This window comes from Pantherophis guttatus, chromosome 2 (assembly GCF_059756535.1).
Source record: "Pantherophis guttatus breed Tessera chromosome 2, ASM5975653v1, whole genome shotgun sequence".
Lineage (NCBI taxonomy): Eukaryota > Metazoa > Chordata > Lepidosauria > Squamata > Colubridae > Pantherophis > Pantherophis guttatus.
In genome coordinates, this window is record NC_142064.1 from 20,804,738 (window position 1) to 20,828,897 (window position 24,160).

At 39.2% G+C, this 24,160-nt stretch overlaps 1 protein-coding gene across 7 annotated transcripts in view; it reads left to right on the top strand.

Moving 5' to 3' along the window:
* Positions 1-24,160, top strand: part of RAI14 (retinoic acid induced 14) — a 117,630-nt gene that overhangs the window by 18,449 nt on the left and 75,021 nt on the right. The window lies entirely within an intron of this gene.

Below are 24,160 nucleotides of genomic sequence, written 5' to 3' on the forward strand. Positions count from 1 at the left end.
CTGTTGGTCCAGTTTTTTCTTGTGTTTATCCTTTTAAGAACAACTGGTAGGAATCAGCCATTCTTGTTGCAGAAGCAGATAATGTCCACGATTGGCTGTCTTTCATGTCTGGAACACTCAGTTTTGACAATTGCTGGTGTTTCATCTTGTACATGTCATAAGACTATTGAGGAAGGCCTGGGCATATTGATTCTTCTGCATTGAACCTCAACACATTATCCTGTTAATGCCTTGGTCCTAGCCATCTGCCTCAGCTTGTCAGGAAACAGCCATCCTCTTAGGTCAAGCATTGACTAAAAGGGGGGTTGTGTTGAAATTTCACTCATCAAATTCCTTTAGATGGCTATAACTGTAGTTTATTGGGTGGTCCTTTAGGAAAGTGATAAGCCATAAGTGCTGCTGGGGCTATGACAAAAGTTGCTTTCCAAATTGTTGTTATGCATCTCAGGCATTCTGTAAATTTTAACTTTTTTTTTTCTTGAGTATGAGCAATACTTTTGCATTCATTCATGTGGACTCTCTCTGGATGACAGTTTTTTATAGTTTAAGAGAAAAGAGAATGTCTTGGGTCTGCAGGAAGACTGTTTAGTGATAATACAGGCTGTTTTTTCCCTTGTGTCACAGATTGATGCTTCCTTGCAGATCTTTGGCATTTGTCCCTGCCAAACGTTGTCTAGCTCTAAGAATCAGCCAAAGTTCTTCAAAAGGCTTTTCCCCCCCTTGTTGGTTTATTACCCTCCCACAAAGAGGGCCTCCTCAGGGTGCCGTCAGCCAGACAATGTCGGCTGGCAACCCCCAGGGGAAGAGCCTTCTCTGTGATGGCGCCTACCCTCTGGAACAATCTACCCCCAGAGATACGAGTGATCCCAGACCTCCGGACTTTTCATCGGGCCCTTAAAACCTATTTCTTTCAGTTAGCTGGGCTGGCCTGATTTTATATTGGTTTTTAAAATTGATACTGATTTTAATTGAAATGTTTTAAATTATGGGCCAAACTTTATTTAATTATTTTAACTTTTGTGTACAAATGTTTTATTTTTGGCTGTTCACCGCCCTGAGTCCAAAAGGAGAAGGGCGGTATAGAAATTTAAATAAATAAATAAATAAATAAATAAATAAATAAATAAATAAATAAATAAATAAATAAATAAATAAATAAATAATAAAAATAAATAAATAAATTAAAAAAGCAGTAATCCAATGTGTCCAGCTTGTGTGCAATGCTAAACAACCAATGAATAAATATCCCTATTGTTTGTTATTCCTCCTAAGTAATGTACATGATAAAACTATGGAGCCAAGCACATTTGCTTCTTCAAAGTAACTCAGGCTGGTTGGGATGAGGTTCTGGCACCAATTTTTTGTAAATAATTTTTGGGATGCTATTTGCTTGGTTGGAGGAAAAGTTCAAACTCGCTGATTCCGTTAAATTAACTTGATTGATTGTTTGCTTTCTTTGAAATGTCTGGAGAAGAAGGCTTTTAACAAACAAAAAGGGTATTTTCTGGTCTGTTCCCATGCTTGATAGTTGTAAAATTTTGCGGTTTCTAAGTTAAAAGGGAAAGAAATAGGGAATTATATCAGTCTGGGTAATGTAGTCTGTTTTTTTAAAAAAATAAAGCATTTTAATATCCTATAAAAGATACTCCCACAGTTATCTGTTGCTATTTTTCCAGCTTCTTTCTAATTCCTCTTCTTAGTTGTTCTTTTCCTGAAGTCCTTGGCATATAACCTGCTCCTTTTCATATCTGCTTGTAATCTGGCCTAAACTGAAACATCTGCATATAGATTCCAAGTTGACTCTCCTCCACTTTCCTGTTTCCCCTGGTTTTTGTTGTTGTTTTCTGATTGTAAAGTCCTTGAAAAAGAGTTCTTTCTCCTTATCTCCGGCCCTAAAGAAAGTATCGTAGATAACATGCATTATAGAAATGAACAACATTAACAGATGTCAGGGTAGTAACTTGGTACCCAGACACCAGGGTCCCCCCAAAATCTCCAAATCTCAATGGATTCTTATTCCACCTCTACTTTCTTTCAACTAACTGAAACTAAACTAAAATGCAAAAAAAAAGTATTAAATAGAAGCATGTTGCATGCTGGATATCTGTAGCAACTTTATTTGCACAAATGCCTCAGGATTCCGCAGAGCAATGCCATTTCTGCTCATCTAGAGGCGTTTTAATCCTCAATTTTTCTCACCCAGAAATCCTCACTAACTCTAACTTTATTGTAAGTTCCGTTAACACATTCTTGCAAAACTGAATAAATTTCTCTCCTCCTTTCCTTTTGCTTTCCAGAAAACTAGGGAGAGTCCCTTCTGAAAAGTTTCCCTCTTTCTGTGGGTGGAGATGTTTTTTACATAGTTGTTGTCCAGTCTCTGGGCTTTTCTCTCTGTCTCCCAAAATCATTTCTTCATACTTACATGCTTCCTCAAACACAAGCTTATAATGGCTCCCGTTTTGTGAGTAGGCCCATCTCCATGACAACCATTTGTGACTGCTCTCAATAGCCTAACAAAATTCCAAATCTACTATAATTCACAAGTTTGCCTACTCTTATGTATAAACATCTTGAAAAAAATAATAATGTGATATCTCATTCCCTGACATTTTCATTTAAAAGGAATCTTTTTTTTTTTTTTAATTTGATTTATATGCCGCCCTTCTCCGAAGACTCAGGGCGGCTTACAATGTGCTCAGCAATAGCCTTCATCCTTTTGTATATTTATACAAAGTCAGCTTATTGCCCCCACAAACTGGGTCCTCATTTCACCTACCTTAGAAAGGATGGAAGGCTGAGTCAACCTTGAGCCTTGGCGAGATTCGAACCCTGCAGTAATTGCAGGCAGCTGGTCTTAATAACCAGCTTAATAACAGGGTGCCTTAAACCCCTGTACTACCAAGGCTCTTTGCAAATGAAGCTTTGCAAATGAAGCTTAGTGAAAATGCCATACACATCAGTAAAGGCAAATCCAGTTGTGGCTTATCAACAAGCTTTTTGAGAAGAAACCTGTATTTTGTTACATTTACCCTTTTGACTTAAAAATTATAAATAAAATAAAGTCAATGTTACAGATTTCTACATACATAATTGCAGTGGCATTATTAGGATCTAGTTGAATTCTGATTGTTTACTTGGATTGGCATGAAACAGCAGGATTAATTTCATTGAAAATCATTTGGACTGAAATTGAGAGAAGTGGGAAAGACTGAGTTCATAATATTGCTTTTAAATCATAATAAAATTGGGTTTAGTATATTGTTGAATATATTAACCACAGCCTGTTGTAGTTAATTCAGTAGCCATCCTTAGGCAAATGATGACTTAGTGCTATACAGGAACCCAATCAGATCGAAATTAGGAACACCAGATCAGGTAAATAGTCCTATCTTAACCCTCTTCAGTGTGGTGCCCTCAAGATGTGTTAGGACTATAATTTCCCAAATTCCAAGATAACATAGAAGAAGCTTGGAATTGTCTCAAGGTCAACAGCTTGGAGAAGAATGCCTTATCTAGCATTTTATTCCATCTATGTCCAACCGGATGCTTCAGGTAACCCAACAACTACTCTATATCTATCCTCAATATGTCATGCTGCCTCTTGCTCTAGAGTTAATAATGTAGGTAGTAATAGGAAATAGGACAGAGAAGGCAAAATTTATACTGATGAACATTCAGGCTGATTTTTCCTTACACTCATTCGTTCACTCCTTTAGTGGGATTATCTAAAGAGCAAGATTGTGCTTTTGCATAAACATCCCAACATTGTTCCAAGGAATAGCCAGAGAAAGCTGCATATCTTTGAGGTTAACCACAGAGCTATCCAAGCAGTCTCTGAAGCTAGTCCAAACTCTGATTTTTAAATACTTGAGACGCTTTTGAACTTAGATAATAGTGACTAACTTATTATCATTGGCTTTTAAATTCTGTGATATATTGTAGACTTGGAATAATGCCCATAGCAAATATTTGAGCTTCTTTCAGCTACCTTTGAATGGAGGTAGTACTATTGCTTTAAGCAATAGTAAAACAATTATATATTTCATTTACCATGTACTGTTTTGTCATAAACGTGTTAATTCAAATTCTGTTAAGTTCATTCTGGGTGATGAATTTATAGAAGCTTGGTTGCTTTGTCTTTGGGAGAATCCCAAGGGTTCAAATATTGTTTTAATAGATACTCACTTGTGAAATTTTCTTGTGTTCTAGTCATATTTCTATATAAAGATTGTTTTTCTTCTGTTGGAGGGTGTCATCTGTCTCTGCTAGACAAAATCACTCTTCTGAAGGGAGGTAGTCAGACATGTAAGTCTGGAAAGTGATAAAAATAGTTATAACCATTAGGACTTTTCTGGAGTTTTATATGCTTTCTAGCTCAGTAAGAGGTTGAGTCATCCACGTGTGTGGTCTTTCTTATCCATTAACTTGAGAATAAAAACAGAGTTTTGCATTTGGAATTGAGTTGCCATAATTTGTTGCTCTATAGCAGTGATAGTCACACAGTGATTTGAGACCACCATGCAGTCTGCTGCAGTCTCTCTACCTGCATCAGCTAAATGATCTGCTCATTTCTCCCTCCTACCTAAATGTATGATCTGGCTGGACAAAATCATTCAACAACTCAACTCCCCTCTTTCTCATATCTATCAGCTGGGCTGAAGGAAGTCTGCAATTGTTGGTAATGGTTCAGGAAAATAGATCAGTGGCTGAAAACGTGCACATTGACAAATACATTTGATTATACATGGATATGTTACTACCGCATTTCCCCCAAAATAAGACTGGGTCTTGTATTTTTGCTCCAAAAGGCGCATTATGGCTTATTTTCCGGTTAGGGCTTATTTTGGGGAAAATACAGTACTAAACGCCTCTGTCTGCTGACGATCTTAACTAGGGCTTATTTTGGGTGGTAGGGCTTATATTATGAGCATCCTGAAAAATCATGCTAGGCCTTATTTTCCGGTTGAGTCTTCTTTTCGGGGAAACGGTAAAATTCTGAAAACATTTATGAATAAATCTCAGATGCTGTTAGCAACTTTGAGGCCACAAACTTTGCTATATTGTAATGGTATGCAGAAATGACCTTGGGATGCTGGGCTGAAGACTAGGCAAAAGAGGCTGCTTAAAGAATGGTCATATAAGAGACAGCATAGTTTGCAGCTGGATAATGTGTGAGGTAAGGAGCTCAAAAAAACCCCTCTAATTTATCGAACCTGTCTAGCCTACCTGGTAAGGCTGACATGTTTCCTACAAAGCGTTTCTGGATCTAATCTTCTAAGATCATTCCGACATACCATTGTACAAGTAGAAATATATAATTTGACACCAAAGGAAAACTGTAAGTAGGAAGTACAATTATGAGCCACCACCCATCTCCTTCCACTTATGACTGTATGACTGTAATTTTGTTGCTTGTATCCTTACAATTTATATTGATATTGTCTCCCGATTGCTTATTTGTACCCCATGACTATCATTAAGTCATAATGATAATGATTAAGTCGTAAGAACCTTATGATTCTTGATGAACGTATCTTTTCTTTTATGTACACTGAGAGCATATGCACCAAGACAAATTCCTTGTGTCCAATCACACTTGCCCAATAAAAAATCTATTCTATTCTATTCTATTCTATTCTATTCTATTCTATTCTATTCTATTCTATTCATATTAAAAAATGGAATTCAGTTGAACAGGAGATCCAATTGCTTCTAGTCTCTTGTGTTCAAGAGATTTCTATTGATGAATGTTCTTGACCAGCAAATTGTTTATTATTATGGAAAGGATTGTTATTTAAATGAGGAAGTGACCTTGTACTCTGATGTTCAAAAGGGCAGAACCAGAACTAATAGACCCAAACCATAGGGAAGTACATTCAAGTAGGTATTAGGAGGAATTTTCTGATAATAGAAGCTCCCAACCAGTGGAATAGCTTGCTTTAATGCATTCTTCTTCATTGGAACTCATGAAGAGGGACTGGATAGCTATCTATCCAAACTATTTATTCCTGCAATGGATGGCATTGGATTAGATGATTGCGAAGTAAATTATTCCAATCTTTTCCTGAAAAATATGAACATAAAGATGGAAATTGGGCAAGAGCAAGGATTGTTGAGTTAATTGCATGGCTCTGCATTTTATGAATATTAATAAATATGGTTGGAGAAAGTCTGTGCTACTCCAGTTGTACACTTCAAGATCAATTTAGAAATATACAATGCTACTTTAACATATGCTGATGGTATGTTAAACTTAAGGGGTGAACTTAGCCAGTTATATGGTACCTACGTGGTTCAGAGAAAAATAGTCTATCTTGCTCTACTGTATGAGCAATGAGCAAGGTAGTCCTTGACATACAATAATTTATTTAACTATAGTTCAAAGTTATGACGACCTTGAAAAAAAAAAACTCACAACCTGTACTCACATTTATGACTGTCGCACCACCATCTTGATCATGTGATCTTAATTTAGACGATAACTGGCTTGCATTTGCAACTGATTGCCACAACTGCAGTCACAATTACAATTTGCGACATTTTTTGCTGATTTCCAACAAAACATATGCATTGGGAAAGATTTGCTTAACAACCACCATAATTGTTGCAAAATCGGGTTCAATTTAACAACTGTGACTTACAATGGAAATTCCCATTCCAGTTGTGGTTATAAATCAAGGACTAGCAGTAGATCTTACATGTTGAATCCAGCAGTAGTGGTTATTTTTATTTTCACATTATTCTCTTCCCTTTGAAGTAAGTACTACATTTGGAGGGCCAAATGTAATCACAGAGCTTATTTTGTTCTATAGGAAACTTTCAGAAAAATAACAGAGAAAAAAAGGTCCAGAACATGAAAATCTGTTTATAGTATGTAATTTTCACTGAGCAGTCTTAACTGAAGAGTAGGAGAAAAAAAGAAAAGAAAAATGTTCTTTGTTTAATAGGAGAAACAAATCTCCACTCCCACCCCCGCTTGATTTGAGAGCAAGAGTCTGAAGGACAGCTGGCTCTGATCTTATCGACACCTCTTATAAAAGACTTCCTTTTAATCCAGCCAGAATAAATTTCTTGCTTTTTATTTACTGAAGATTGGACTTGATTTATTAAAACAGCTCATGGCCTTAAAAGATTCCAATGTTATGGAGGCGAAATAAATCTGTAGTCCCCCAATCTGGTATAGAAAGGAAGCTGATTATGTTTCAGAAATACAACATTCTGGTGGTGGAAGGAAAATGAGAAAATATAAGAAAAACAAGTCATTAGTCATGTGAATCAAATTGGGTTGTAAAAAGCTTTCATTGAAACATGTCGTTTTCGGCTCAGTTGCCCTAAGCATAGGTTACATTTTAAAATACAGAGATTCCCCCAAAATTGGGATTGTTGTGGTTGTTTTACTCAAAAGTTGGAGACAGACAGCTCATCTTGCAGTCATTGCTCGCGAAGCTGAGTCTCTTACCCTTTATTCTTTCACTATAAACTTGATCTGAATGATCTAATAGTCCTAAAGATGGGGACAGGAGTCTTGGTGGCCTCTGAAGATATAATTAGCAATTAATCTGATCCTGAAGTCTGCAGAGAGGTAAAATATATGATAGTAAAGGAAATATATTAATAGTAAGCAAATTTCATACCATCATACTGGTGTAGGTGAATTGATACAAAATACTATAGCCATCATAGTTCTGTTCGGATCTTTGAAGCATTCAAAGGAGCCTTTCCCTCAGAAAATAACTAGCAATTCATAATGCCCTTTTTGCTGTGCTTTGTGATGTTGGATTAGAATGATCATGGTTAATTGCTCTGTTGTGTGGATGTTTGGGTGGTTCAGGGTTAGGGAATTTTTGTGGGCAGGGGTGTGTCTGGGGATTGTCATGTGTGTTGGGCTTGGTCTCTGGGTGTTATGTGAATTTCGTTGTATGGGTATACTGTGTATAAACGTACAATGACAATAAACTTTATATATATATAAAACTCGTTAAAGGCCGCAGAATATGAATAGACAAGATGAAGCTTCTAGGTTATCAAGTATTTGGAGACCTGCACTGAGGGAAACTCGAGTTTTAACATCAGAGGATAGGCAAAGATTCCAACAGGCAACCAGTGGTGTTGTAATGCCTGCCAGAGTCCCTCCCTCTTTGCAGATGATAGCTAGTAATAGGGAGGGAGAGAGAGAACCGAGCCAGGAGATAGGCTGAGATCTCAACAGGCAATCAGCGGTGTTGTGATGCCTACCAGAATCCTTCCTTCTTTGCAATTGACAGTAATAGGGAACCAGAAAAAGCTGGGCCTTTAACACACAGTCAGGCTGCAGCTAGGATAATGAAGCAGGAGGAAAAACTGCTGCCCTCCAATCAGGACACAGAGTTGCAGGCTAACCAACATACGTGAGCAGCAGTGAACATAGAAAAGCAACAACTCCGATCTCGCAGCATATCCACAGCTTCTAAACTGAAAGTAGGGGCCCGATGATGACAAGTTAGAGAACTTGTCGAAACATTGCCAAAAAGAAAACTTCTAAAGTGTTGGTTTAGGATTTTAGCCAGAGTTTCAAAAGACCTTACCAAGTGTTTTGTTGGGATTTTGGAGGATTTTAAGCTGGGATTTTAGCTAGGATTTTAAGTATTTCAACTAACAGACTTTTAATGATGCGGGAAAGCACCCGAGATTTTGCCTTGGTAGTACAGTGGTTTAATGCACCCTGTTATTAACACAGCTGCCTGCAATTTCTGCAGGTTCGAATCTTACCAGGCTCAAGGTTGACTCAGCCTTCCATCCTTTCTAAGGTAGGTTAAATGAGGGCCCAGTTTGTGGGGGCAATAAGCTGACTTGTATAAACATACAGAAGTATGAAGGCTATTGCTTAACGCATTGTAAGCCGCCCTGAGTCTCCGGAGAAGGGCGGCATATAAATCAAATTAAAAAAAAAAATTTTTTTTTACATACACACACCCGCAAAAACTTGAGAATATATATGTATGTATGTATGTATGTATGTATGTATGTATGTATGTATATACACACACATATACATATACTGTCATTTGAAAGCAACTCATTTTGCACATAGCTTCATATATGTGATAGTTAGGTGAGATAGAGAAAAGCAAATGAAACCAAGAGTGGGAAATACTGGTGGGGATGTTGTTGGTTTTTTTTTTAATTTGATTTATATGCCGCCCTTCTCCGGAGACTCAGAGCGGCTTACAATGTGTTAAGCAATAGCCTTCATACTTTTGTATATTTATACAAAGTCATCTTATTGCCCCCACAAACTGGGTCCTCATTTAACCTACCTTAGAAAGGATGGATGGCTGAGTCAACCTTGTGGCTAATCTTTATTATTTATTTATATTTCACATTTTTGAACTACCTCAGACAAGGACTCTGGGCAATGACAGTATGTTTCCTGTCACATCAGTGTCTTCTGATGTGTCTCAAGAGGAACAGTGGCTGGTTAGTGGAAGAGGCATATGAAATGGGGCTGCTATTAAAATTTCAGGCCTCCTGGATTGTGAAATCTCGCTTCAAAGTTATCTGAGCAGAAGTAGGAACCATCACTTCCATGAACTTGATGAAAGCAGCATCAGGATGCCAGGTCCTCCTGTTTTATACATGTATTCCACATCGTGACTCAGGTACAAAAGCTTGCATTGGAGCAACCTTGCATTCATCATTTATCTCTTTGAGGCTGCTACTGCAGCATCTAAGCAGTGTTATAAAAACTCCACCAGAAACAAGTTAAAAGCCAGCGTATAAGCCATACACTTGGTGTATGAATTTGCAAAAGGAACACAATTCCTTTCTAAAAATACAGTGGAATTCATGTAAATATGTAGCTTTCTGTTGCTGTTAGAGGCAAAGACTTGCGACATGGGATCAACCAAAATGTACTGCTGGGATTCCGGCCTTAAACTAGAAAGCTAAATGCTCAAAGCTGCACCTCAGAGTTAGCCCAAAGCATTTTGCTTCCTGATCTAGAAAAGCAAGATACCATCACTTTGTCTTCTGTATACTAATGTTAGCTTGATTAGCACTTAAAATTTATATCTAACTGGTTTTTCCCATTTTTTTTCACAAAGGGACGAGTTGAGTCCAAAAAGTAGATAGGAAATTGAACAACTTCCAACCTCTTCATGTAGTCCTTGACTTATAATCACAATAGGGAACAGAATTTCCATTGTTAAGTTATTACAGCCATAATTTGAGCCAGACTCAATTTTATGATAATTATTACCAGTCGTTAAGAGAAGAATGCGGCTGTTAGGCAAATCCAGTTTCCTCAGTGACCATTTTTTGTCAGAAATCAGCAAAAAAGAAGCTGTAAACCACAGTCACATAAACAAGACAGCAGTTAATTAACTGAACTAGGTTATATGACCACAGGGATGGTATAATGGTCATATGTGAAAGTAAAGGTCGTAAGTCAATTTTTCCAAGGCTGTTATAACTCTGAACTGTTATTAAATTAATGTCCATAAGTCAAAGGCTAGCTGTACTACTTGACTTTGGACAGCGCTGGCTCAATGGCTTTGAAACGGACATGAGCACCGCTCCCTTTAGTCGGCAACAACTAATGAAGTAAAATCCGCAGGGATTCCTTTTTTAAAAAAATACACAGCAGCTACTGAAATTATTTTGGCTTCATTAGCTTTTAAATGGTAAGCCTTCTTGCCTGAAATTCTTGCATCTGTGGACACCATTTGGCTTTTCTAGTCTAGCTTGCCAAAAGAACCCTGACAATAAAGTATGGGTATCAATATTATGTTACCAATATGGTGACGCTGAGACCCGTGTGCTTATTTCCATCACTAAGAGATATTAGGCACAGTAAATACCTGAATTGAACTTTTGATGTTTCTTCTTTTGCCTTTGTGTGGAAGCCCAATCCTTGACAAAATGCCTATAAAAAAAGGGACATGTAACAAACCATTCATTTTTGCTTATTTGTTTTAAAATGGTGGGTGGGAGCAAATGCTTCTAGTGGGTCCCAAATACCCATGGTTGGTTTAATGATGTTTGTAACTGGTTGCTTCCAGCATGTGATTCTTTATGTCCTTGACTTACAACCACAATTGAGTCCCAAAGGTGCTTTTTCAGGAGGCAACTGGACTTTGTTTTTTCTTTGAAGACATTTCACTTCTCATCCAATAAGCTTCAGCTCTGATAGGATAGTGGGGAATGGAAGGATTTATATTCCTTGCAGACAGCTGGCCATTTGCATCCTTTTAGAGGGTCGTTGAAGCACTTTGAGGTTGGAAGGAATATAAATCCTTCCGTTTAAATGGAATTCCATTCAATTTCCCTCCACCAATGGAAGGAATATAAATCCTTCCATTCCCCACTATCTTGTCAGAGCTGAAGAAGCTTCTTGGATGAGAAGCGAAATGTCTTCAAAGAAAAAACAAGAAAGTCCAGTTGCCTCCTGAAAAAGCACCTTTAGGACAACCATGACCTGGATGACTGAGAATCTCTACAGACTTAACCACAATTGAGCCCAAAATTTCTGTTATTAAGCAAAAAAGTGAACTTTGCCCCATTTTACAATCTTTCTTGCGCAATTGTTAAGCGAATCACTGCAATTGTTAAGTTAGTAACACAGTTGTTAAGTGAATCGGGCTTCCCCTTTGACTTAGTCAGAAAGTCGTAAATGGTGATCATATGACCCCGGGACACTATACCCATCATAAATATGAGTCAGTTGCCAAGCATCCGAATTTTGATCATGGGATGCTGCAATGGTCATAAGTGTGAAAAACGGGAGTCAGTCACTTTTTTCAATGCCATTGTAACGTTGAGCAGTCACTAAATGAACTGTAAAACAAGGACTACCTGTATTAGGCCAACAGTTGGCATCATTAGTAGTTGAGATTGATGAAATGCTGTAGAGTTTTCACTACTCAATAAAATGATAGTCAGCAGCGTAAAGTCCAAGGAGAATATCTATTGAAGCATTATTATCTTTGTCTACAGCTATGTGCTGAGTCATTCACAAGTCTATTGCTTAGAGATAAAGCAGTCTGAACACAGCTCACAAATGTGAAATATTGTCCGTCTTTGTCTAAAAATATGCTGTATATCAGCAACACATTTTCCAATATGCTTTTCCCTAGTGATTCAAACTCTAGGAGGTGGTGGTAAGTATCAATTAATAACTGCTGTAAGCAATTAATAAGCAGTTACTAGGGGGAAGCAGCCAAGGTTTGAAATGGGTCTTGGATTAGAGTAGAAATTCATCGATCCATTTTTTCAAGAAATGAGACAATAGAAATTAGATCTCTTGAAAGAATCTAGCTGGGAGTATCCGTGTTTTAGTTCTGAACTCTTAAACAGTATTTCTCACAGGGTGGATTTGATTTAAATCAAGTCGATTTAAATCATAATTTTTAAAGAGCAACAATTTAAATAATGATTTAAATCACTAATAAAAAGGCTTGATTTAAATCAACTCAATTTAAATCATAATTTAAATTATGAGGACCCGGTTTGTGGGGGCAATAAGCTGACTTTGTATAAAAAAGAACACCGCTGGGGGGGGGGCGAAAGCCCTACTAAGCAGGTATATACAAAAGTATGAAGGCTATTGCTTAACACATTGTAAGCTGCCCTGAGTCTCCGGAAAATGGCGGCATATAAATCGAACCAATAAATAAATAAATAAATAAATTTTTAAAGAGCAACTGTCATCTCTGTCCCACAGCAGCTCCTCCTCTGACCCACTGTTGACTCAGACAGTCCCAATATACAGCCTCATACTACATAACTAAGCTCCATTTCATGCTGAATAAACTAAATTAATTTATCTTAAATAGAAAACTATCTTTAGATGGGTTTTTACTCCAAAAGCGTTTTATTAAAATAAATTTAATAAAAATTTTAAAAAATCCTATTTAAATTTTTAAAAATCCAATTTTTTTTAAAAAACCATCGATTTTTATCCACCCCGATTTCTCAACCTTGGCAACTTTAAGATGCATGGACTTCAACTCCCAAAATTCTCCATGAGAACTTGCCAGAGAATTCTGGGAATTGAAGTCCACTCATTTTAAAGTTGCCAAAGTTGAGAAAAACTAATTGAGAAGATAATGTTTGGCTTGTTCTTCTTCCCATGCTGCACAGTCATTTCTGCAATCTGATGTGATGGGAAAGGAATTTCTGGGGTTCACTTATTTCATATCCATGCAACCTGTTTGCTTTATGAATAGCAGCAATGTACTTTGCTACCATTTTGAATAGTTCATGCTAGTACTTATTAGAAATAAATATGCCCTGTCGCTAACATTTTCCCTGTAAGGAACTGAATCACTTTTAGATGGTTAGGTTTTTTTCATTTAACCTACTTTCTCTCTGTGCTAAGCCTATGTTTTACCTTCCTTTTTCTTAACCAAGTGTATCAGCCAACATAAAAGGAATCCATGCATCTTGCTGATAGACTAAAGGGATGTAGAGTTGGGATGTAGTGTTCAGATTCCTGTGGGAGTAAACACTGAACCAACAATGCTTTGGCCTTCGAAAATGTACATTCATTTGCCATAATTATACTTTGACTGATTGGGAGAAAATTACATACAAATGCCAGATTGGAACGCATCTGCTGTGGCACTTAAAAAAAAATACATATATTCCCTTCAGTTTTAATGTCCTCTGAAGTGGCCTTTTAGCCTTCATTGTTGAGTGTGTACTTTGCATGCTGGGCTTGTCAAGAAGTCATTACAGCTGAGTATTTGGTACTATTTACTTGTGACAAATTGCACAGTGACAACTTTCTGGCAGTTCATAGCTGTGAAGCACCTAGTTGCAATGTGATTTTTTCTTTCTCAAAAACAGCATAGTCAGAAAGCATATTTCTTTAGTTTCTCCTTTAGTCACCACAGTTTTAAAACACATCTTATGTATAGATATCTAGATTGCTAAGTTATTTACAGTTGTGCCTTCAAATAGAAACCTATATAGTTTCTTCACCACTAGAATTCTCGCGTATGACAGGTAGCATTGAACAAGCTTGTGATTGTTCCTGAACAGCCTCTTTGTTTGGGTTTAACTCCAAGGTTCAGGATTAGGATAGGTCAAATGTTTGCTTTTTAAATGTTCTCTTCCTAAAGTTCATGCAGATGGCGGAAGCACAGAAGCTGAGAAGTAAAGTGATAGGACATTCCAAAATAACAACCATTGAAAGAAAAATTGGAGAAGACAGGATTATTAAGTCAATAGTTTCTTAGCATGCAAAAATAATAAAGATGGTTTAGCATCAAGGCGCTACTTCTCTACACAAAATATTTTCCTCTATATACTTTGTATTAAACAACTAGTACAGGCATTTCTCACTTAACCACAATCGGGACTAGAAGCTCCACCACTAAACAACACAGTTGTGAAGTGAAACATCACATGACTGTGCCTGACTTACAACATCAGTTCCAGCTGTTGAGTGAATTGTTATGGATTGTTTAGTGGAATGTCATGTGATCGCCACTTGTGATTTCCTGCCAACTTCCCCATTGACTACTTGACTGTGAAGTTTGCAAATGGCAATCACTTGACCATGGAACACTGCAGCCATTGTAAGTACACATTGGTAGCCAATCACACAGATTACAATCTTCTGACCATGGGATGCTGTCATAAGTTCAAAGACTAGACATAAATCTCATTTTTGGCACCTTCATAACTTCAATTGGTGAACAGGCAAGGATGTAATATGCATTCAGAGAAATTCTAAGACAATTTTTCTGTTCTATATTACCATTTTTGTTCATTGTACCTTGTTTCAACAATGGTTTATGAAACCATTCATAAACCTGCTTTTCAAAAAGGGATAAGATGCTATTTACCAGCAGAATTAAAAAGATTTGCAGAATTATGCGATAACTTCAGGTTTAACTTTATGTTCCATTTCCACATATGTCTTTACTGATCTGTTCATGCTAAGGGAGAGCAGCAGTGCTTCAGATGTTGCAGTTTGATGCCAAAGTATCTAAGTAGGATACTTCTATTTTGGGATCCTGAGTCAGTGTTTAATGGGTAAGATTCCTGACTCACCTGGGTCTCACTCTTGGGACTTGGAGTAATTTAGTAGAATGCTGGGACTGAGCTGTTGGTTTGTATGTTGTATCTGAAATAGCTTTGGCAGCCCCTTTCATTTCAAAAGCAGCTTGCCATAAGACTTGGAAGGTGATTTAAGGGAAACAGAGCGTTTAGCATATTCTTGGTTCCTGGTTCAGAGCTCTAACTTCAAATGCTGCAATGGCTGAGCCTTCCCTTTATAATAACTGGAGAATTATTACTGGACCACAGCTTCAATCAACATAGTCATTAGACATACTACCCAATATAACTGGAAGCAACTGGTTGGGGAAAGGCTGGACTAGATGGGTGGGGGTTTGCTCTGGTTGAATAAGTTTTATTCCAAAGGAGAGAGATTTACACTAAACGTCTTCATAATCTTTGTCATACAGCTCCATTCTAAGTGAATCTTGGGTTTGAAGGACAATGCCAGGAGAAATAGCTTTAAGTCATTTCAGATCTGACAGTCATCACTCCTGATTGATCTTCCATTCTTTTCATGGGTACAATTCCATCTCTCCAAACTTTTCCTTCCAGATGTATTTTAACAGACACTTTTAACATCTTCTATTGGGTTGGGGTGATGAAAATTGTAATCCTAAACACAAATAATCACAAAATACCAGTTTAGCCTTGTGATGAGAACACTTCTTGAACATACCTTCCAGCCCCCTATCACTTTCACTTATCTGCACTTTTTTACTCAGGCTGGAGACACTTCTGAACAAAGCATCATTTAATATACACAGAAATTTTTCAGATTTTTTTTTTAAAGTTAAAAAAAAAACTTTTTAAAACTTGCCCTGGAAATGTTGGCATTTGTCTCCTCCCCCCCCCACTTTTTTTTTAAACATAGGAATGCAATTGTCCAGCCATTATGTATTTTTCCTCTGCATACCAGGCAATTTCCATGGAAGGAAGCTTAAGAATAGTTTCATGTTGCACCTCTGTGTGTGTCTCAGCCTTAACAACGAATCATACTACTTGACCTTGCCTTATAGTTATCCTTGAAACATTCGTTGTCTCCCCCACCCCCTCTCCAAATTGTCTTCAAAAAGATTTTGGAAGCTGCAGCTGAGTGTTCTGTTTCTTACTTAGAGGCTGATTTACTTCTATAGGAAACTTCTACAGTGAACTCTAGATAAACTGTTGAGTTCCCATTCAAAGGTTGAAAACGGGTTCTAACAGTTAACTGTGTTTTATGAAAGCTCTTCCATGGCACTTTTCTCAGTTTGCCATGCAGTGCAATATTTGCTCAATTTTCTAAAAGTCAGAATGAGCATACTACACTGTTTATCCTATCCTGTAGGGGTGAAATCCAGCAGGTTCTGACAGTTTCTGGAGAACCAGTAGTGGAAATTTTGAGTAGTTTGGAGAACCGACAAATACCACCTCTGGCTGGACCCAGAGTGGGGTGGGAATGGAGATTTTGCAGTATCCTTCCCCTGGAGTGGGGTGGGAATGGAGATTTTGCAGTATCCTTCCCCTGCCACACCCACCAAGCCACACCATGCCCATCAAGCCATGGCCACAGAACCAGTAGTAAAAAAAATTGGGTTTCACCACTGCTATCCTGTATCTTTTTTAATGTGAGCTTCCAGTTATTTAATAACAGCTAGACCAAAACTTGGAATATTCTTAATAAAATTCTGATTTGGGAGCAGATTATAAAGTGTTGCATAAATGTATGTTTTATCAGTTGTTGATAGGATGATACTTGCCCAGTTAGTGTATAAAAGGAGGTGAAATAGATAGACTTCATACACCATAATGTACAATTACTAGTTTTCTGCATAATTGCAAAAATACCTATTGTTTGGACGCAGCCACTTTGTTTAATGTTTAACATAATGGGGAACTTAGCCAGTTGTATTTATTTAATAAACCATATGCTAATTAATAACAGCTAATAAAATATACAAATGCAGCCCTTCTCTGCATAGAACTTGTTATTTTTCCTAATTCTCAACTGCAGCTTTCACTTTTTCAATCTGTTTCCATTTTATACATGAATCAGGCTCCTCCCATTCATTTTTATAGTCCTGCCCTCCAACTAGATTAGAAATTTGGTATTCAAGTACTGCAAGTCTTCAACTTATAGTCATTTATTTAGCAACTGTTCAAAATTGCAACAGCACTGAAAAAAAGTGACTTATAACCAGTCCTTGCATTTAGGACTATAGCAGCACAGCGTGGTGACATAATCAAAATTTGAACACTTGGCAACCAGCATCTATTTATGATGGTTGTAGCATCCTAGGGTCATGTGATTGCCATTTGCAATCTGACTTCTGACAAACAAAATCAGTGGGGGGGGGATCTGGATTCATTTAATGACCACATGATTTACTTAACAACCATGGCAAAAAGTTTTAAAATCACGACTCACTTAACAATCACCTTGCTTAACAACAGAAATTCTTGTCTCAATTATAGTCATAAGTTGAGGACTACCTGTATAGCACTTCTGAATAGATCTGTAAATGCTTCCACAGATAGCATTATTGATCTGGGAATAAAGGTCTAATCTGAAATTTGTCGAGTATTGAACTTGATGTGTCATAAGCTTCCTGAAATTTCTAGCTGATATCTGTGGGGTTGAGAGAGATCTTGGAATAGAGGAAGCCCAAGTAGTTCTACACCAGGGATGTCAAACTCAAGGACCGCGGGCCAGATACGGCCTGCAGGGTGCTTAGATCTGGACCACAGGTCCACTCTGGAAACAGCGAAGGACTGGCCCGTGGTGCCTCTGCCAGTGAAAACAGAGCTTGGGTGGGGGGGCTGTGTGCTGGGAGCCCATTTTCGCTGGCAGGGCGCCCGGACCACAGGCGCCGACTCTAATGACATCAAGCTGGCCAGTCCCCCCCCCAAGGTCAAACACAATCCTTATGCGGCCCTCAATGAAATCAAGTTTGACACGTACTTCCTGCTTCAAGAAATCAACACCAAGATATTGTTCAGATTTTGTTGCTCTACATTCCAGCAAGGCTTTGTTGGGACCCAGGCCCACGTAGTTGATATTATTTATTTATTTATCTATCTATCTATCTATCTATCTATCTATCTATCTATCTATCTATCTATCTATCTATCTATCTATCTATCAAAATTTATATGCTGTCCTTCTCCCGTATATTAAATGCAAAACAGTTCCAAAAAACAAATAGATTTTATTAAAACAGCTGAGAATTAACTCATTCTCAGCGTATTCTAAATTAAATGAAAGCAAAGTCCTCAAAATACCATTCTTCAGTTTATCTCTGACCTTGGGATAATTAGGCAAGCTGCCAAAGGCTTTTCTTGGCAACAGTTCAGGAACAGAAGAAATAACTACAGCCAAACAAGAAGCAATTCTCTCAACGGTTGTTTTCCGGCAAAGAGGCCAAGAGCCATTGCTGGTCTTTTAAGCCTTATGGGAGGGGCCAATCATCTCTTGGCCCTACTCCCAAGTCGTCCTCTCTGCTTTAGCTGCTCCTGCCTTCTGGCAGCTCTTCTCATATGTGCACTAGGAACAGGCTCCTCCTGTTCCTCTGCCTCTCTATTGTCAGCCTCTGGAGGCTTCGATGTCCACGCATCACTCTCCAATGGTCCTGGCTCCATCTCTGCCTCCGACGCAGAGCCCTCATCCGGGCCTTCCCCAGCCTCCAGGACTGGCCCATGTTCTTCCTCAGCCTCATTGCTGTCTGACTCTGCTGCCAGCTCCGCAAGCTGCTGGCGGACCACAACAGGCTTCCTCTGTTCAGAAGTAGGAATTGTCTTACAGCAATTACCCTGGGAGAGATCTTTGTCTTCTCCAACAAGGAATTCATGTACATAAAATATTAACTTCTCAATATGAGCCTTCTATAAATAGCCACTTTTGGTGCTTTCTGTATATCTTGCTACTCAGAGGTTGTCTTCAGAATGAAACTGGCACACTAGAGTAGAAATTCCTGTGGCCTACCATCTTTCATATTCAAGGAATGTGTTTTGTCCTTGCAATAACTTGCTTACATTATTCAAGCCCAAAGTTACTATTCAAGATGAACACGTCTTGGTTATTTGTGTAGAAAAGCATATAATGTGTTCAAAGCAATTCGGAATGCTGAAACTTGCTTTCTGTTGCTGCCTAGTTAGAGCTGGCCCAAACTTGTAAAATTACCATATTATTCAGTGTATAAGACCATGATGGCGAACCTATGGCACGGGTGCCACAGGTGGCACACGGAGCCACATCTGTGGGCACGCGAGCATTGCCCTACCTCAGTCCAGCACGCACAGATTTTCAGGCCTTCCGGGCCCATTGGAAGTTGGGAAACGGGCTGTTTCTGGGCCTCCAAAGGGCCTCTGGCGGGGGTGGGGAAGGCTGTTTTCGCCTTCCCCAGGCTCCTAGAAAGGCTGTGGAGCCTGGGGAGGGCAAAAAATGGGCCTACCAGGCCCACCGTGCCATCATGTGCCAAAAGCGGGGGGAGAGCGGGAGGGTCATGTGTGCATGCATGGGGGGACGGGGCACATTGAATTTTGGGTGTGGGCACGTGCGTGTGCAATCCCCCCAGTACCCCCACTTTTGGCACGCGATGGCAAAAAGGTTAGCCATCACTGGTATAAGATGTACCCCTCCCCAAAAGTGGGTGGAAATATCTGTGCGTCTTATAGAGCGAGTGTTGCTGAAAACCCGCCCACTACCCACTCTTCGGCCTCTGCCTCCCAGCAATTTGCCTCCTTGCAGCAAACAGCCTGGTCAGCTTCAGCACATCCTGATTTAGCACAAGCAGCTGATTGCCTGTTGGATCTGCCTCCCAGAATACCACCTATCAGCTGTTCCAGGTTGTGGGGATTGCCAATGCCCATCACTGCCACCTCCGCTCGTCGCCTTTTCGGCCTCTGCGCTCCCTGTTTTTGGCCGGTTCCAGGAAGTGGGGTTAGGCAGTGGCGGTGATCCCTTCCACCTGGAACGGGCCAAAAGCAGGACCTACAGAGGCCGAAAATAGGGTGCGCAGAGGCTGTAAATGGGGTTCATGGAGGCCGAAAACAGGATACGCGGAGGCCGAAAATGGGGCGCGTGGTGGTGGCGATAGGTGGCAGCTGCGATGGCAGTGACAGGTGGTGGTGATCCTCGCAGCCTGGAACAGTTGATAGGCAGTATTCCCGGAGGCTGATCCAACCGCCAATCAGCTGCTCATGCTAAATCAGGCTGTGCTGAAGCTGACCAGGCTGTTTGCTGCAAGGAGGCAAATTGCTGGGTGCCAGAGGCAATTTTTTTCCCCTCCCCAAAAGCTAGGTGCGTCTTATAGTCTGGAGCGTTTTATAGTCTGAAAAATATGGTAGTGTTTTCAGCATCTGATAGAGTAAGTCCTCAACAGATGAAAATTCTGCTTCAGAAGATAAATTTTCTAAATAATCAATACTGTAACAATCAGACCGAAAGTAGAAGAGAAGTATGTTGTCTGGCTGTGGTCTAGCAATTGCGGTGACCCTATCTTTGAGAGGAATCAATTCTTTTTCAGAAGACACATGTCTACAGATGTGTATAGCCTTACCGCAGACAGGAAATGACCTAGCCTGTGACCTGGTCTCTGGGAGGGAATTAAAACTTCTATTAACTCCCCCTCTTCACCTCAAGGAGATCAGTGCCCTTGGATAGAAAAAAAAAGTCAGATGTAAGATACTGTCTGCAGTTAAAATGCCTGTAGCAGGAGAAGTGAACTGCATCTTATATGCAAAAAAATGGATCTGAAATTCCTGATGGGAAGTTTAGAAATTATTCAGCAAGGAGGAGCAAGATTTTTAAAGCAGTCCTTATTTATTTGATTTTGTATCCTGCCTTTCATACAGACACTCAGGGCAGTAAAGTCAGTGGGTTAGGAGTGTGGTTTTGGGTGTTTTTTTTTTTTAAATGTACATCTCAATAATAATCAAGTAGTGGAATTATCCACTATATTTATCACTTTTTCTTCCTCTTCTTAAATAAAGGCAAACATTGAAATATATACCTAACTGTGTTTATACAAAGGTAGTTGTTGATTTAGAACCATTCATTTAGTGACTGTTCAGAGTTACAGCAGCACTGAAAAAAGGGATCACTGGTCCTCTTACTTACAATTATTGCAGCATCCCCGTGATCATGTGATCAAAATTCAGATTCTTGGCAACAACCACCATTTGCAGCCATCCCAGCTAGTCTCTGACAAAATTAGTGGGGAAGCCTGATTCGCTTAACGGCAGTGATTTGCTTAACAACCAGGGCAAAAAGGTGATAAAATTGGGCATGACTCACTTAACATCTGCCTTGCTTAGCAATGGAAATTCTGGTCCCAGCTGTGGTTCTAAGTTGAGGACTATCTGTATATCAAGTACTCTGGCCCACTTAGTCCTGAGAATACTCTAGTATGGGGGTCTCCAACCTTGGCAAGTAAAAGACTTAAGGACTTCAACTCCCAGAGTTCGCTGGCTGAGGAACTCTGGGAGTTGAAGTCCACAAGTCTTAAAGTTGCCAAGGTTGGAGACCCTTGCTCTAGTATGCAAAGCAGGAATCTGCCATCTTTAATATTGTGGGGACTGAAAGGTGTTGCTTGACAAAGCAAAAACATTGCAGCAGCAATTTTGTGAACTCCACTTTCAGGGATAATTTTGAGTAGCTTTTCAAAGTAGTAATTGTGTGAACAGGCCACTGCTGTGAGCAAGAAAGAATTTTAAGGGTTTTTTTTTTGTTCCTAATTTATTAGTAGAACACGGTATTAACCGAATAAATTAATAATCAGAATTTAGAATTAATCCGTATTTACTTTAACACATTTCCTGGAGTCACAGTTATGTAGCAGAGTCAGTAATTTACATTTCAGTTTCATTTTTTCTCTGCCTTTTTAAAAGTAAATGCAATGGGCCTCTTCAAAAAATAATCAGAGAATTTGTACAAAAGGAGATCCTTCTAACACAAAAGGGAAACTAAACTTTAAATTCTGGGACTTTGAAAAGCTGCTTGCACATTTGCATGCCAAAACTGAGAGGCTTAAAATTACAGGAATTGTGCAACAGGTTTTGGTTTACAGGGTGTGCTTTAAATTAAAATATTTTGGTGCAATGTCAGGATTCTATTAATATACAGCCCATGTATTATGGTTTTTCTTCAGGATTTCCAAATGTCATGAAAGGAAACATTCTTGTGGAAAAATGTTATCCAAATTCAAGAATTTTGAAATCCTGACTGTCGCTGTCAGAGCTCAAATATGAACTATGAATAGATTTGGCATGAAGAAGTAATAAAACTTTTCCATGGTAAATGCATAGTTTGTCTAAGGCTACACCTGGAGCTTGTAGGTAGATAGGCTCTCTAATCTGTAAATTGTTAGGGGTTGGGTTTCTGGTAAGAAGGCACTTAAGTTTCTTCAAACATTTTGCCTTAAAAGTGTCAGCACCAAGATATTCTATTGTTCATGTCTTCTAGCTTCTTACAGCAAATCTATTCTGTTGGAGGGTGTTGAATTGGGCATCTCTGATTTTTCACTTTTGCCAACCTTTTAGAATACAAGCAGTCCTCAACAATTAATTGAGCCCAGAATTATGGCCTAAAGTTAAGATTCAACACATGAGCACACCTGATTTTACAAGCTCTTTAGCATTTAAGCAAACATCATGATGTTAAATCAGTCCATTTTCCCCATAGGCCTTTTTTGCCATAAACTGGAAGTAAACACTGGAAACTGTGGAAAATTACGATCACATAACCACAGAATTCTGCAAACAGTTGTAAATGTGAGCTATTTGCTAGATGCCCAAAAGATGATTTGCGTTGCATGCATATGGCTGCTGAAACTCTGAAAACAGGGCCTATGTTAGACCTCTGGGAGGTCTTTTGTAACTTTAACAGTGGCTAAGCAACCTGTTGTTAAGCAAGGAGTACCTGTAAGTTTTCCCTAACAAAGGCTAGGAATTCTTGAATAAGACCAATTGATGAATATTTGATCCTTAGCAATGAATAATCAATTGTATTGGGTCCTTGTGTTCCTTGGATGAATCGTAACTTAGGTCTTCTAGATTATTTGGAGAGTCATTTGATTTAAGAAGGTGGGCTCAAAACATAAGAAGTTACATTACATTGATCAGGTGAGAGAAAAGACTAGGCTTCTCTAGTTATTTCAGCCAATTCAGGAACTACCATATTTTTCAGAGTATAAGACGCACCTTTTTACCCCCCAAAAGAGGGTGAAAATCTGGATGCGTCTTATAGTCCGGATGTAGCCCCGCCCACCCACCAGCACCCACCCTTTGGACATTTTCGACCTCCGCGCGTCACATTTTCGGGCGGTTCCAGGCGGCAGGGATCTGGGTTGGGACACAGCCTGAGGAACGAGCCTCTTCGGAACAGTCTGGGGGGGTGGAATCTGCCCGGTGGCTTCAGCGAACAAGGCGGGCCCCATGGTTTGCAGCTGGTCCTCTGGCCGCCAATCAGGCAGCTCAGGGCAGACAATGGCCACGATGACTTCATTCCCCAGCAATGTGAGGAGCCGGTGGCGGCGGCGGCTCCTCACATTGCTGGGGAGCCCCCTGTCCTAGTCGAGTCTCTGAGGCACCTCTGGCTTGCAGGAGGAGGAGGAGGAGGAGGAGGAGGAGGAGGAGGGCGGTGTAAAGCAGCGCCATCTTAAATGCTGGTAGGCAGAGGTAGAATTCTTTTTTTCTTGTTTTCCTCCCCCAAAATTAAAGTGCGCCTTATACTCTGGTGCGTCTTATACTCTGAAAAATACTGTAAGTCTCACATGTGGCAAAGGTTATGAAACTAAAGAATTCAACATTTCAAAGATTTGCAAACTGATTATAGCTCACTCTGTATCTGGTTTCACGATCTGAACATGAAACATGGTCTGATTTTAACCTCATCTGGAAAAAAAAAGTGCAGCAGAGAAATGAGAAACTTCCTAAATAATGATAATTTCTTTTGTTTTAATTATTGAGCAAACCAGAGTTAAACTTACAGACAGGCAAAGTAGGCATGGTTAGTTTGGACAAATTCTGATTTCTCTGGGTGTTTGTTATCCTTATTTTTCATCTTTATAAATTAGTTTGGGGCACAAAAAGCAAATTACAAACACAGTAAGTAACATGGCTATCAATATGCATAGAT